The sequence below is a fragment of the Hipposideros armiger genome, unplaced genomic scaffold (genome assembly GCF_001890085.2).
Source record: "Hipposideros armiger isolate ML-2016 unplaced genomic scaffold, ASM189008v1 scaffold_108, whole genome shotgun sequence".
Lineage (NCBI taxonomy): Eukaryota > Metazoa > Chordata > Mammalia > Chiroptera > Hipposideridae > Hipposideros > Hipposideros armiger.
Window position 1 is genome coordinate 2,837,528 of NW_017731458.1, and position 16,234 is coordinate 2,853,761.

Here is a 16,234-nt window from a genome sequence, read left to right on the forward strand (position 1 = left end):
AAGACAAAAATTTATTCAAAAAAACTAAAGCAAAGCATGACAAATTAATAAACCAACACCTGTCTATATACATTTAAAATAAAAATTTATTACAATTCTATAGATATGTATGATATCGGGGGTGGGAGGGCAGTGGATGCGGAGAGGGAGGTTGTTACTTTGTGAGGGGTGAGAAGGATAACTATTGCATTGTTCAGTACACCTGAAACTAATAATAAAAATAAATAAATAAAATAAAATAAAAATTTAAAGATGGCAAGTATGAAGTATCTGTCCTTTTCCTTGTACCTTTGCCATGGAAGCAAGCAGCCAAAGCCAGTTTTGTGAAAAATGAAGGAAAGAAAACACCGTTTCCACCCAGGCTTACATGCCTTTCTTCGTTTGAATCAGGAAATGAGAGAGGCACTCTTGTCACAGCATATCTGGACAAACAAGCAGAACACACCAGACTGTTAAAAGACCCTGACCCCAGCTTTGGGGATTTCGTAGTTAACCTAATATGACATTACAGAATTTTCTTCAGTAATAATAGTCTAAAAAAAAAATTCCTGCAACCAAGGGATTAGCTTGAGACTAAGCTGTGTTCATCCTGGAGTGACAATATGTCAGAGAAATTAAGGTCACAGCCTTGGAGTTGGTTCGTTTTGGATTCAAACCCTGACTCTACCACTTACCTGAAGAACGGCCTTGAGAAAGTCCATTTGTTCTCTATGAGCCTCAATTTATTCAACCTGAAACCAAGGCTTTCAATAGTATCTACCTCCTAGGGGTGTTGTGAGACATACATGAGATAATGAATGACAGGTACTCAGTGCTGCACCTGGCATATAGAAAGTGTTCAATAAATGGAAACAAACATGTAAAAAATAAAGTAATCCTAACAGTCAGATGTGTTCAGAAAACTGGTTAAAGGCTGAAATGTTTCCTAAGAATAACTTATGACATCTATTGAATAGTTACTCCACGCCTGGCACATGGAATACTTGAGCTCATTGAATTTTTACAACCCCCCAGTGAGAAAAGTGTTATTCCCATTTTACAGATGAGAAAATAAGACCCAGAATGGGTAAGCTGCCTACTGAAAGTCACCCAGCCAACAAGAGTTGAATCCACTACAGAGTTAAGGTAACCCAGTTTGGTTCAAAGACAAAGAGACAGAAGGGTGATGTGAGCACAGCTAAGTGTCTGTCTCTGAGGTTGTCCTTCAGCTGGTTACCTGGAAGGTCCTGACCCTTTGGATGGCGATCGAGTGAGTTCCAAGGTCAAGGGAGCTTCAATGACTTTTGAAGGAAGCCAACAAAAGCTATTGCCTAAGATACCCCAGCTTGGGTTCTAGAACCTTAAACCACAACCATCCGTGGCTCAGAAATAGGTCTGGTTGCTGCACGAAACAGTACCCTTGGCACAGATAGAACAACTCTCAACATTGGGCACTGGCAGCCTCAGCATAGATGTTGCCGGGCATCCCCAGTCATGCCTCCTCTGTTGGTATCAACAGGAAACACCTGGTGACAAGCTGGAGTCAGAGGAATATGGAATTGGGGTGGGGGTGGGAGGACAACAGGACCAGACCCAGGGACACATATTAACACCAGGGAGGGACTCTCATCACAGTGGAAGAGGAATGAATGAGTCAGAGGTTGGCCCTCACCAGGGGAAGGAGAAACAGGGTAAGAAGAGTATGACTGCTTGGTCAGAGGACCGTTTTTACCCCCTAGTAAACAGACGAGAATTGATTATAGCTTACATATCAGAGAAGAATTCAGGTGCTCAATTATGCCAGCCAGACAGTAGACAATACCTAGACAATTTATTTTCTTGTTTCTTACATTAGTGAAAGATGTTGAGGTTTGTCTGTCTAATAAAAATCTTCATTTTGATCTTCGCAGATAGTCTTGAATGAGAAATGTCTTTACCTGTTGGGGAACATATCAGATCTAGAAGGGGCTTTCTTAACGTAAGACTCACCCACTAAACCTCATAGGGACTAACTTCTACCTCCATTGGGTAGGGAAAAAAGACTCTACATTTTAAAACAGGACTTCGCTATTTTTAAGACCTGCATTATACGAAGGAAGGAAAATGCTTGCCCACCAGGGCCCGGGCACCATCATACCAGCTTTTTAACATACTTATTTTACATGCAGTCTTTCTTATGTACTGAGGTATACCTAAGACCCACCCTTACACACACAACCTTCCAGGAATTGCTTTGTGACCCATAGAGAGAGGGGCCCAGGGCTGGCCAAAGCAAACAAACTCCAGAAGAGAAAACCGATAACTTGCATTTGCAAACAGCTCAACTATACATCGAAAACAAGGGGAGTCAAGGTATTTCTAAGAAGCAAGGGGAATGTGATGTTGAATATCTATGCAGTGGTCACGATGGTGGGTCAGAAGAATAAAATATTAAGGATCACTTCCATTGGTTTCATTTTAACTGAACATGTGACACGAAATTCTGTTTTGGGAGAGGTTGGTGTCCTCAGCACTTTCTGTGATTCTGTATAACCAAGGATTCGTTTTCAGGCTGGATCCTAGCAGAGAGTGACTCCTGGGGGTGGGGTAGGGGTGGGGATAAGGATGTAAGAGGTGCCCCCCTTCCCTGCCACAATGGCTACATGCAGATGAAGTCAAACACAGTCCTTTGCTTTGGGGCAGAGCCCTGCAAACCCCACAGCCCCAGCTGGGGGGATGCAAAGAGGGAAACAGCTTTCCACAGACAGTGACTAATTGCAATCCAGTTCTTAAAGTCTGAGCATTGAGGAAGTAAAAAACCAAATGCTTGGCTTTAATATAAAGATCCAGGAGAGAGAGGTAGGCTGGGCCCCAGCTCGGAGCTCATGGCAAAGCAGTGGGAAACCAAGAAGAGGATCCTAGCTGACCAGCACCTGTTCCCTCCGTCACACCAGGCCACCAGGACCACCATTCCTTCAGGGGGCGGGGACCTGCTGCAGGAATCACTGTGCGCTCATTGATAGCCCAGAAGTATGGGTGACACTCTACATCTAGGTCTCATTTCAGAGTGTGGGCTCACTTACCATTAACAGATCCTTTTGTCATTTTCAGAAAGTCCCAGCTTAAAGAAACCTTCTACTACTATAAATCGGCACCCAGACCCAGGAAACCATGCCTGTTAGAGTCAAGATGCTGGTGGTTAAAGAGGGCAAAACCCCCACCTCCTATCTTACAGAATATTGTTTTTTAACAAAATCAATTTCTGCCAGGGTGTGCTATATACATTTATATCACCTTTTTCTTATGTCTATTTGTCACGTGTGTGTGTGTGTGTGTGTGTGTGTGTGTGTGTGTGTGTGTGTGTTAGGAATCTTTCAGTTGCCAATGGCAGAAAACTTAATTGAAACTCGCTTAACCAATAAAGGGATTTTTATTAGCTCATGTATTCAACAAGTATTTATTGATAGCCTACTATGTGTGTCAGGCAACTGAAAAGTCTGGAGGAAATAGTAGCTTCAGGCAAAGCCTGATCCAGCAGTTTAAACAGTTTCACCAAGGACTTGATTTGTCTCTTTGGCTCTCTGCTCTGCCTTCCACACGTTCGTTCTCAAATATCACATGATAGTTGTTCCACTCTCACTTCCCTTCACCCAGCAGCTCATCTTCCTCACATTACACTGTCATGTAGAAGAGAGAGTCTCCCCAAATATCTCCCTCAGCATCTTAGGAGTCATTCTCTGTGGCTGTGTGCTCGTCCCTGACCAATCAGGATGGCTGGGTAGGGGATATGTTGATAGGCTGAAACTGATGAAGACCCAGGAATGAGGCCACACCCACCCCAACCACCTAGGGGAGAGAATAGGAATGCTGTTGGCAGAGAAAGGGTGAATGGATGCTGGAGACGCAAGCAACCAATAGTCATTATTGCATTCTGTCATTGTTCCAGCTACATGGCAAGTTCACATAGCGGTTGAGAGCACAGACTGGAGCCAGGCTCCCTGGGTTGGAATACTGGCACCATGCTTATGAGCTGTGTGACCTTGGGCAAGTTACTTAACCTCTCTGTGTCTCAGTGTCCTCATCTGTAAAGTAAGGATAATGATAGTTATCAAAGCCTCACAGGATTGTGATGAGGATTAAATTAGGTCATATTTGTAAAGCAGTTAAAACAGTAACTGGTACTTAGCAAGTATTTATAGCACTTGTTAAATACGCATAAATGGGCTCAAAACTAGTGGAGGATTGTGCACACAGTAGGGGGTCCAATAAATGCTTGCAGAGTGAATGGCATGAGTGACAAGCTGGGAGCAAGACCCACAACTATCTAGACTTTGCCCCTAGCCCTACTCCATCTCTCAAGGCTGGTCCTCTTGCTCTGGGGTCCATTGTTTAAGAGCTGTTTTCCCAGGAAGCTGGCAGCTGGGCAGAGATGAGCCTGTTCCCTGCACCCCCACCCCCGGCCATGATTAAGGTGGCACTGCCCTAGAAGACATCATTCGAGCAGCATCATTTCCTACAAACTGGCAAGAAATCTATAGGGTGGATCCCAGGGGCCCATTAAGGGGCTTCTGGAATAAATGATCTGCATGCGCCACAATCATCTGTATGGCGATTCAGGACCGGTTTATCCCCAGCCTGTGACTTTTCACGCTTCTCAAGCTGTATAAAAATGAACTGTAATCAGGCTGATCTATAGATAGACAGTTCCTGTTTCTGAGCATCCTGAATGAGGGTGAGTGTGTTTATACATTTACATAAAGCTGATGGATGTAGAGGGCTTTGGCGTGCACATGTGTGTGTGTGTGTGTGTGTTTAAAGAGGGGATGGGGTATTCTCCCAGAAGTGGAGCCAGAAGAGGTGAAAATAGGGAAGAATCACAGCGTTTCCAAACAAAAAGGAAGGAGCAAGTAAATATAAGATAAAGTTTATCAATTCTCTCTCTGCAAGGAAAGAACAAGCTGGTTTATAAAAAAAAGCAAAACTGACCAACAGGTGAATGTGAGCGATAGGGGAAGGAGTGTGTGACTTGACTTTCCTGTCTGCCTCTCCCCTGCCCTTTTCCTGTCTATACATAAAGGGAAGATGTAATCGTCTGTTTTCTATGTACAGGGATATTTAGATGTGCAAATGAGCACAGCTTGTTAATGAGCAGAGGGTGATTACACTGCAGGGAGCTGCCAGCCCCGGCTGAACAATAGGTGGAGGGAGGCCAGGTGTCTGTGAAGGGGGATGGATCACTCTGAGCACCCCCGTGCCCCTGCCTCAGTTCCTCGGACCTGTTTGCAAAATGAAAATGTTGGGCCAGGTTCTTCCTTATGTTCCTTCCAGCTCCCGGATTCTAAATCTAATGAGTTAAAATGAGAAGTGGGAGACAAGGTAAGATCTGGGTCTGGTCAGGAAACTGCCTCAGAGGCTACTGAACTTTAACCAGGAGCAGGAAGGGTGGATGAGCAGCTTGTGAAACACACAGCTTCCTCAGGTGGGACAGACTGCCTGGCAGGTGCCCTGGAATGGGGACCTATGCAGGAAAAGTGGGACCCTGTGGAGTGGGCAGGTCACTTTGTGCCATTTGGGGCAGCATTTGGTTGAAAGATGGTGATGACTGGGAGCCCGCATGCTTTTCAGAAGTCAGGGCAAAGTTTTGCAGTGGGAAACAGGAAATAAAAGAATCTGCTTTGGATTTCTAGGGGGAGATGCTCAGTAGTATTACTGAAAAGGGTGTGTACTTTGTAACGGTACAGACCTGGGTTTGTTGAGCCAGATTCATCGGACCTATTTGATCCATGAACCGTGGCTAACTAGGTATACAACTAACCTTCCCCTACTGATAAGATACATGTTACTATCTTGGCCTGTGACATGTTACTATCCTTACAAGCACTTGAGGGTTACCTAGTGTAAGAGGCAATCATGGAAGAATCTTATGAAAAACTTTTGTTGCTCAGACAGATGCCCAGCCTGGACATCCTGGGTGTGGTGGAGTGGTACAAACCCAGCCAGTTCAAAGACAACCTGCAATGCACTTTTTTGTTTGTTTGTTTTTTGGGGTTTGTTTATTTTTTGTTTTTTTGCAATGCACTTTCTGAACTGTTGTTCTGAGAGCAACAAAATAGGACACTGTTATTTCCCATCAGCCTCCAGGTCTCTATGACACCCAAATAAAGAAGCATACACTTTTTCTCCCAAAGTGAGATATCTCTGCTTGAACTTTTATAGATTCCCATGAAAGGCTTGAAGCTGTCTCAAAACTGTAAGCCTTTGTTAAGTCCCCTCAAATCGCCTACATCTGCTGTGTGCCTGGATCGCTCCAGGGCGAGGACATGTCCCTAACCTTCTATTAAGGGCATTCAACTTTACACCATGTGACTACAGCATCACTCAACCCTGTCTATAAATATGAATGCTATGCTAACAAGACTTATTGCTAATTTAATGGCAGTGGAGTACAGGCTTGTGTGCTGCGCATACACACAGAGAATGGTATTGAAAGCGAGAAAGATAATTAGAGTTTAATAAATGGTAATTTGCTCCTTGCTGCTTCGTGGGTCGGGGAGGTTGGGGGAGAATGAAATAGACTGGGGCCCTTCCAGAAAGTGAAATGTAGATAGCGAGTCTGCCATGACAGTTTTATTTTGATTCTAATATTGCCCGGGATTGTAGTTAATTTTCATTTACCTACAGATCCTCTTCCCTGAAAATACACCCTCTGGCACATGAGTAGAGGAAACAATTAGATCAGAAATATTTATCAGTGGGACCAAATTTTAACTAGAGTCACAGAATGAAGAGGCCAGGGCTCCAGAGACAAAGTGAAGCAGAGAATTAAAATAATTATCTGGATCATTCAGGAGGAAAAAAAAATCATCTTTTTTGCTTAATGAGTGAATTATCTGAATAATTGTCCCCATCCTCCGTTTTGGTCTGATGGTGAAGACCTGGCCAATAGATCCAGCAACAAAGAATGGAAGTTGTGAGTATGTGGAAAAGGAGGACAGAAAGGCTGGTTAAGCCTGAACCCCCTGACTCCCACCGAGGGGGTGGTGGACAGAAGCGAGGCTAGCCCAGTCAGGAGCTGGTGGGTCCATGAAGCTGGTAGCAAGAAAATAAGCAAAGCTGCAAAACACATGGAAAACCAAGGTCCAACAAACCAGAAATGCAGCCTCAAAGGAAATGGATTTGGTGTGTGAAACTAGGAAGCTGGAAGCTAGAGCAAAACAGAATCAGGAGCTGTGTGTGTATCTAGGAAGAATAACATAATTGCCTACACCACAGGTTCTCAAACCTGGCTGCACCTCACAGTCACTTGCTGAGCTTCTAAATGCAGATGTTTGGGCTTCACTGGTCTAGACCAAGAGAAGTGGAATTTCCTGGAGTATGGGTGACCAGCAAGTGAACAAATGGAAGGTATGGGGTTATTTATGGGTCCTGGAATTCTCTCCCCTTCAAAGACAGCTACTTTACTTAAATGCCTGCATGATCCAACACTTGAGATTTATTCATTGCCCACCTGTGTGTTCATTTGTCAAACACAAATTTCCCTTGGACAGCAACATAATATTTTCCAAGCTTGCTATGGGAATTAATAGCTACTTGTGGTGGATTTTAAATTCCACAAATTATCTGATACTCCTCCCTTCAAGAAGTGGAACTTAATTCCCCTTTCCTTGAGTATGGGTTGGACTCAGAGACTCGCTTCTAACAAAAACAATATAGCAGAAGTGATGATGTGTGACTCCCAAGATTAGGTCATAAAGGGCGTTGCAGCTTTCCTTCTGTTCTCTCTTTCAGCTTGTTCGCTCTGGGGGAAGCCAGCTGCCATGTCATGAGAAGGCTCAAGCAGCCTATGAAGATGTCCATGTGATAAAGAACTGAGGCCTCCTGCCAACAGCCATGCAAGGAAGCCATCTTGGAAGTAGAACTTCTAGCCCCCGTCAAGCCTCAGATGTCTGCAGCCCCAGCTAACATCAGATTGCAACCTCATGAGAGACCCTGAGCCAGAACCACCCAGCTCCGCCACTCCTGATTCCTAACCCTTAGGGACTGGTATCCTTATAAGAGAAAGGAGAGAGATTTGAGACAAAGAGACACATGGAAAGCCATGTGAAGACAGAAGCAGAGATTGGAGTGATACATCTATAAGCAAAGGATTGCCAGAACCACAGAAGCTGGGAGAGAGGCACTTGAAGGGATTCTCCCTCAGAACATTTAGAAGGTCCAGCCTGGTCAACACCTTGATTTTAAATTTCTGATCTCCAGAACTATGGAAGAATAAGTTTTTGTTGTTTTAAGCCCCCCCAGTTTGGGGTAATTTATTATGGCAGCCACAGGAAATAAATATACCTCCCTTCGGAGGCCCCTGGTTCATCTCAACCCCAAAACTTGGCAGCAGAGTGAGACAGGGAATTATAAAAACCATATAGTTTACCAAGCACACTTTTATCTCGCTTGGGTCTAACCACAACCTTGCGATGTTACATTGTTTCATGGGTAAGGTGGTGTTATCACTCCTTTTTTTTTTCAACAGCTAAGGAAAAGAGCCCAGAAAATTTAAGCGATTTGCCCAAGGTCTCTCACCTGGATGGCATAGAGCCCAGAATTTGGGTCTCCACATGCTAAATCCTGACCTCTTTAGTACACAAGAGGAGGCTGGCAGGAGTACAAGGACACTTGTAAAGTCTCCCAGTTCACTGTCTATAACTCCTCACTTTAAAATGTAGGTACTCAGCAGGATGGGAGGTGGAGGGAGCAGGAAGGTGAGATCAAGCTTAACACCCTTCTGCCTAGCTCAGAATCACAATAGACCTTTGACAGCATATAATAACTCCCATAAACTACAGCAGTGAAGTCTAACTTAAACATTTTAGTGGCCCCTTCAGATCCTTAACAATGCTATAAATGCAATCCTGGTGTGATTTATAAAGCTATTAAAATAAATACTTCCACTAAAATAAACATTGCTGCCTCTCAGCATATGTTTCCTTGCAAAACAGAAACACAAATTTACCTGAATTTGCAAAACCTTAAGCAATGATGATAAAGGCAGAATGGGCGCTGTACAGAAATGAACTGACGTGCACGTGTCTTGACAGCATCTTTCCCTAAGGAGAGGTGGTCTTTCAGCTTTGAAGCCTTCACCTTGCTTCTCAGTTTGGAGAAATGCCTCCATGGCCTGAGGCCCAGCTGATGCCACTCCATCCATGAATTTCACATTATGCACAGAAAAGCGCTCTTTAAAATGCTCCCCCTAACCTTTCCATATGGTTCAGCTCACATGGAGAATCCAATTGAGGTCTTTCCCATTTCTCATGTCTCAGAAATGTCTGCAGGGCCTAGACCCCAGGAGGTTTTGGAGCAGGGGAAGGACAGGATCAGATTTGTTAATCATGTCTTTGAGCCATGAGCTTTGGGGGCTCTATCAAAGGAGGCATGAATTTAGTTCATCTTCAACATCATAGCTCTTTGATCTGCTACATTTGTTCATTATGTGAGAGAGAACATTTGAGAAGACATTAAATAGGTCTGAGACGATGCCCAGGGGTCACAGGACTCAATGAAAGAGCAACAGGAAAGAGTTTGCGCCTGTCCCTCTTATTCCCCATGACATCCTTAGTGTCCACCTAGGGTGCCTGGCACACAAAGCATGATGGGAATAAGTGTAGCAGAAAGGGAGACAGAGGGCAACAGGGAGGAAATAAGAGGAAAAGAAAAGTTCTAAATAATCTAGGTCACGAGGGAACCCCACTTCAAATCTTGGTTCCTCTACTAGCTGTGTGACTTTGGAAAAAAAAATTGTTAATTTCTCTAAATCTCCATTTCTTCAGTTTGAATTGAGGATAATAATATAGTCATATTATTATGAGTCTTACACAATATAACTCATATAAAAATATCTAGATCAGTGCCTGACACAGATTAGGTGCTCCATTCCCTAAATGTTTATTGAATTGCTGAATGAAAGAAAGAAGGAATGGAAGAAGGGAGGGAGAGAGGGAGGGAAGGAGGGAGCTAAGGGAGAGAGGAGAAGGGAAGGGAAGGAAGACTGTTTCCAACTGAGATGGCCCTGGAGCTTGGGCACATTGAATGTGGTGCACGGGGCCAAGCTGATCTCTTCCCGAGGCGTGTCAGTGGAGTGCTGCCTGCCTCTTTATTTACATGCCAGGTTTTCATCATTTACCATCCACACTTAGGGGATTAATTCCCTGAAAAGTGTAGCCAGCTAGTCAAACAACACAGAAAACAGCAGCTAAGGTTGTAATTCCTATCCCATCGACAGCCCTTCCACAAAAAGAGGAAGAACGGGAACAGCTGAAAACTTCCATTCAAGTCAGTAACAGTAAGTTACAAGTGACTGTGTGTCTAGAGGGCAAGTGAGAGATGGGCAGGAGGGGGGTGCGGAGCCAGCTCCCTCTCTTTGTGCCAGCTGTGGCACAGAGAGACCCATCAGGCTGTGCACCAAGAACCTGCTCGGATTTTAGGCAAATGATTTAAAGTGTCCAATTTAGAAAACATAAGTTGAAGAGCTTATTTTTTTTCTTTCTTTTGCACCCAATACCTTTGGAACCTTTAAAGTTGTATTACTTGAAATATAAAATGTTTCATCTGCTGTGGAAAACAGTTTGGTGGTTCCTCAAAAAGTTAAACACAGAATTACCATATGATAATTTAAAATAATTGAGAACAGATACTCAAACAATTATATATGTACATGCACGTTCATAGCAGCACTATTCGCGGTAGCCAAATGTCAACAGACTAATGGATAAACAAATTGTGGTATAACCATACAATGGAATATTATTCAGCGATAACAAGGAAAGAAGTACTGATATCTGCTACCACATAGATGAACCTGAAAAACATTATGCCAAGTAAAAGAAGCCGGACACAAAAGATACATTGTACGAGGTCTGACAATGGAGTTCACAAACTTGATATCAGAGGGATTATTTATTGTGAATTTGTACCAACTGGACAAACAGTTAACCAAGTTTACTATTTGGAAGTGCTGAAAAGGCTGCATGAAAAAGTTAGATGACCTGAACTTTTCACCAACAATTCATGCCTCTTGCATCACGACAATGCACCAGCTCACACGGCACTGTCTGTGAGGGAGTTTTTAGCCAGTAAACAAATAACTGTATTAGAACACCCTCCCTATTCACCTGATCTGGTCCCCAATGACTTCTTTCTTTACCTGAAGATAAAGGAAATATTAAAAGGAAGACATTTTGATGATATTCAGGACATCAAGGGTAATACGATGACAGCTCTGATTGCCATTCCAGAAAAAGAGTTCCAAAACTGCTTTGAAGGGTGGACTAGGTGCTGGCATCGGTGCATAGCTTCCCAAGGGGAGTACTTCAAAGGTGACCATAGTGATATTCAGCAATGAGGTATGTAGCACGTTTTCTAGGATGGTTTCGCGAACTTCATTGTCAGAATGATTCTATTTATATGAAATCATATAAAATGAAATGAAAAATCCAGAATAGGCAATCTATAGAGACAGAGTGAAGATAGGTGGTTGCCAGGGTCTGGCGGAAGGAGGTAATGGGGATAAACTGCTTAACGGGTAAGGCGTTTTTATTTTTGCATAATAGAAATGTTCACTTTAAAATGGTTAATGTTACGTTATGTGAATTTTACTTCAATAAATTGTTTTCTAAATTATATTAATAAGTATAATTACTTGATATATATACATGATAAAGAAAATCCCAATCCCACATATGGGTGTAAGTGAAAACTATGTCTTCTTTCTGCCCCTGACCTTCAGTTCTCCCCATAAACAACTGTGTGTATATAACACATATATTAGTAGCATACTATACACAATGTTCTGAAGTGGGGAATGTTTTCTGAGGCCTCTGGATCAGACATACCCAGCGAATATCCCAACGCAGTCCCTGGTTTTGGAAAAACCATAGGTCCGGGACTAAAAAGGTGGTGACGTTCTTTTGGAACCTCATCGTTCAGCGTCTGCCGCATGACCCACATTGTGAGTGTGAAGAGCGCAGCCAGGAACCCCCAGAAGACAAGGTAGAAGAGCAAGATCAAACCCCAGCTATTGGCGGTGCGACCCAGGAATTCCCCGGTGGTCGGTGGTCGGGTTGTAGGGAAGAGTTTCCACTCAGCCTGGCTTTGGTTGGAAGACTTCTTGTCTTTCTTTCTTCCTCCTGATGGGTGCGCGGACAGTGAGGGGAGCAACGGCTGCGGGGTGCAGGCCCATAGGAGGAGCGCAGAGGAGCGTCCCAGCTCAATGGTGCAGCCCCGCGACCGCACAGAATATTTTAAAGACACAATTTCATGCGGATCAACCCAAACCTCCTCAATCAGAATTTTCAAAGATGGGCCCAGGAATCTATTTTTACAAAACTCCCCAGCGGGCTGTGAATGTGCAGGTGGTTGGTGGGGAGGGGCTGAGCCAGCCTGTGGCTTCCTGGGTATCTAGGCCTCCCACCTTCCGCTTTGTTGGCCTCCTGGAGTCTCCTCAGAGTTGGGGATTCCTAAGCTCCTGGACCCTCAGTTCTCTTCAAATATTCCTCTGTGTTCACCTGCCTCAGACCACCTTCTGCCCCTCCACAGATTCAGCTCCCAGGCTTTTCAGGGCATTTGCAGCAGTCAGTATCGCAGAGTGTCCATCTCTAGAACCCGATGGAACTCTCATCTTGACTCTATGCTACCCAACAACTGTGAGACAAAATCACAAAAAAAAAACTGATTGACAAACCAGAATGATAATGTGTTTCAAAGATATCTACCATTCACTGAGCCCCTACTGTGCCTCCGGTACTAGGGTAGGCATTTTCTTACAATAGCTCCCTCAGGATAGATTTTATTAAACCCCATTTTAACCAATGAGGAAGAAAACTGGAACTTAGGTTAAGGCAGGCAAAGGAGTGGTGGAGCCAGTCTGACTCGAAAAGCCATACTCTTTCCTCTACTACACATTGCCACACAGTCCAAAACCTGTGAGTTATGCTGGGAAATGGGCCTTGCCACGAACAGGAACAAGTACATCTCTATCAGGGACATCTCTTCCTGCTAACAAGGTCCCTGGGAACTGAATTATAATCTAAAGATGAGCACAGAATGGTTCAAGGGCACACAGCAACTGGAAGTGTTGTCCACAAAACTATGGCCACATTAACCTTGACCCACAACAGAACTCTCCTCTCTGGTGACCTGAATATTGGCATCTCCCCAACACAGTGGACCCTCCCTTTGCAGAATTCTGGGGAAACCCTAGCAGATGTTGGTTTTGTCTCTGCTCCATCAAGGCACTAACCTGCACCCTCAGTGGGGGACAATAGCCTCTGGTACCCACAAACCTAGGTTCAAATCCCAGCTCCTTCATTTAGAAGCCATGTGACATCAGACACATCACTTCTGCTTCATCCGCTTAGGGTTTTTTTAAGTTAGTAAATGTATGTAAAACTCACAGCCCAGAGCCCCAATTATGGCAGCATCCCCTCTCTCTCTTGCAGACGCAGCATTTTTCCAGACACTTTTGTCACATTCCAGTTCTGACGGCTGTCTCCGGTCATGTTTATGGGACTTGGGTGATTCTTCATCCTCTGCCTCCCAGCCTTCTCTACCCTTTGACCTCAATCCAAACAGGCATATGATCAAGTCCTGGCCCAGGCACTGGGTAGATGTAAAAAGGACATTGTATCTGAAACTGGGAGCCCGGATCACTTAGGAGAGGATTTCTACCTCCCACAGCTCGCTAAGAAGGCTTGGCGCGTCACATGAGGACCCATGACCCTCCTGGCCCACATGGCCTTCCATCTCATCACAGACTGGACAAGCTCCTTGGGATAAAGCAGCTTCCCAACTGCCTGACTCCCAGTCAGACTCATAGCAGGCTTACCTTGCTCTGCTTGACGGTTATCTTCCCCAAAAGTTGAGTAATATGTGAATTCATAAATCAAACCCTCTTTTGCTCCTAATGATTATTATTAATTCAAGGGATCCTTATCTTTGGCTTATATTCACCAGACTGTGTCTCCCCAGGTTGTGGGCAGAACTAATATGTATTAAGTATTTGCAACACGCTAAGTGGATTCTACTTGAGTTATTTTATTTCATCCTCATAACAGTCTTGGGAAGTGGGTACTGTTTCTATCATCAGTCCAAAGCCAATTACAATAACATATATATATATATATATATATATATATATATATATATATATTTAGCACTATTTGGCAGATGTCATTCTCCTGCCCTACGTTTATTAACTCATTCTATCATCACTGCAGTCCGATAGGGCAGATACTCCAGTCGACTCCCTTTACTGAGTCTCAGAGAGGTTGAGCAAGTGGCCCAGGTCACACAGCCACCAAATGACAGAGGCTGCAATTCAAGTCTGGGCAGCCTGGCTCCTGAGGCACCTGACCACTCTGCTACAATGCCTCTCATTTTTCTCAAAGCAGGTTCTGTACGTAATTTCAGCAGCCCACAGATAACATGACAGATCGATAGGGCGTGAGCCAGATGAGGCCTGGCTCAGCCACACAGGTTCCTGAGGCGCTGAAGGACAGACCACACTGATTGATTTCTCGGCTGGGTCTTTAAATGTCAGCATGTGCATGACCACCTCAGACCTTGGATACAGAAATAAAATGCAGAAGGAAAGGGCATTCTAATGTGTGGGAGAAGAGGAAGGCAGGGCAGAAGAAGAGCAATGACCCAGAGCACACATGCATGCAGCTGGGTAGGCTTCCTGGGCAGCAAAGAGTGGCCCCTTGTAAGCAGTGGGGGATGGGAGTGGGGTGAGAATTGTGCCCTTGACCTTGGGCTGCTGGGAAACCATTTATGGCATGACACCAACCCGAGAGAGCTGGGTCTTAACCTGATTTAGCTCCTCTATCAGTATTGATTGGTCACTGCTAGGAACTGCTGCTCATTTAGACAGCCAGCCTGGCCGCCTAAGCACAGCTCATCATCACATATTCAGTGTGGAAGAGTAAAGACAGCTTGACCTCCCTCCCAACCCCCAGACTTCACCTGGACCCCCTCCTGTCACCAGGCCCTGCTGCATGGCTCTCTGGGCCTGCCCAATTCAATCATTTATTGTCCTAGGAGGTAAGGGGACAGACACACACATGACAAAGATGGTCCTACTGACTCGCGTGCTGCCTGGAAGGCGAGACCGACACGATAAGGGAGGAAACAGAAATAGACCTGAGATGAGTTTCAGATGTGTGGTGTGCAATAAAGAAAATAAAATGAAGTAATACGAGAGAAGCTTGTGGAAAGAGTAAGGGGAAGGTAGCCCAGGAGGGCCTCCCCCAGGAAGTGACATTTGAGCAGAATTCTGAGTGATGAGGAAAAGGGAGCATTCTGAGGTCTGAAGGAAGGGTTCTCAATGCAAGGGAAACAGCAGAGAAAAAGGCCATGTAGCAGGAGCAGATTAAGCCTTTTGGACCAAGAGAAGCTAGCGCTGTGAACAGCAGAGAGGTGGGTAGTAAGGTGGGAGAGGAGGATGGGGTCGGAGGGATCCCCAACCCTTGGCGCTTTGTCACTGTGGGATGTCTCTCCTTCATAAACAGCCCAGGTTCACTACCAGGGCTTGACATCAGTGGACCTCTTTCTCCCCCTTCCACACATGTCCCAGGATATGACTTTGGTTTGGCTCCTTACCCTCACAGTCTGGGTAAAAGATTACAGGGAGTAGACTCTTGCCCAACCATGCCTTAGAAGGAGATCTAATGTGAGAGGCTAAGAAAGGACCCTGGGGTGTGGGGGTGGGGCTGGCTGGTTAGCTCAGTTGGTTAGAAAGGACCCTGGGGACTGGGAGACCAGAGAAACTTCCTGATCTTCTGATCAGGGAGTGTCTAAGCCTACCACCTACCTCCTCTAGCCCTAGCTCACAATCACACCCCCGCTCAGCACTCACTCATCCAAATCTGCTTTGGGCTCTGTCTCTGGGCCTGTGCTCCTGCTGGTCCAACACTGGCAATGACCTTGCCCCACATTCCACTTAGGGAAATCCCTCTTATTTGCGTAGCATAAATGATTCTTACTCATGTAGCCTTCCCTGACTCCCAATCACACTTAATTGCTGGGCTGGGGTTTTTTTGTTTTTGTTTTTTTTACTTATGTTCCTCTGGCATTTGTTTGAAGATCTATTTGATCTTTCATTTCCTTTTGTCTTGTATGATAGATTTCTGAATACCTGTCTCTTCCATCATACCGTAAAGTCTGTGGAGAGCAGGACTACAAATGTTGGCTTTGCCATGTCCTGGCTGTGAGGCTTTTGGCAAAATGC

At 44.7% G+C, this 16,234-nt stretch overlaps 2 long non-coding RNA genes across 2 annotated transcripts in view; one reads left to right on the top strand and one right to left on the bottom strand.

Annotated features, from left to right (window-relative positions):
- The window catches only part of LOC109385073 (uncharacterized), a 30,371-nt gene extending 16,651 nt beyond the window's left edge, over positions 1-13,720 (bottom strand). The window contains exon 1 of the long non-coding RNA XR_002124547.1: positions 13,476-13,720. This is a non-coding gene — a long non-coding RNA (uncharacterized LOC109385073). The remainder of the gene's footprint in view (positions 1-13,475) is intronic.
- Positions 5,106-10,613, top strand: LOC109385072 (uncharacterized). Its single transcript, XR_002124546.1, has 3 exons — positions 5,106-5,334; positions 7,231-7,362; positions 7,747-10,613. It is a non-coding gene; the product is annotated as an uncharacterized LOC109385072 (long non-coding RNA).
- Positions 13,721-16,234: the final 2,514 nt, after the last annotated feature.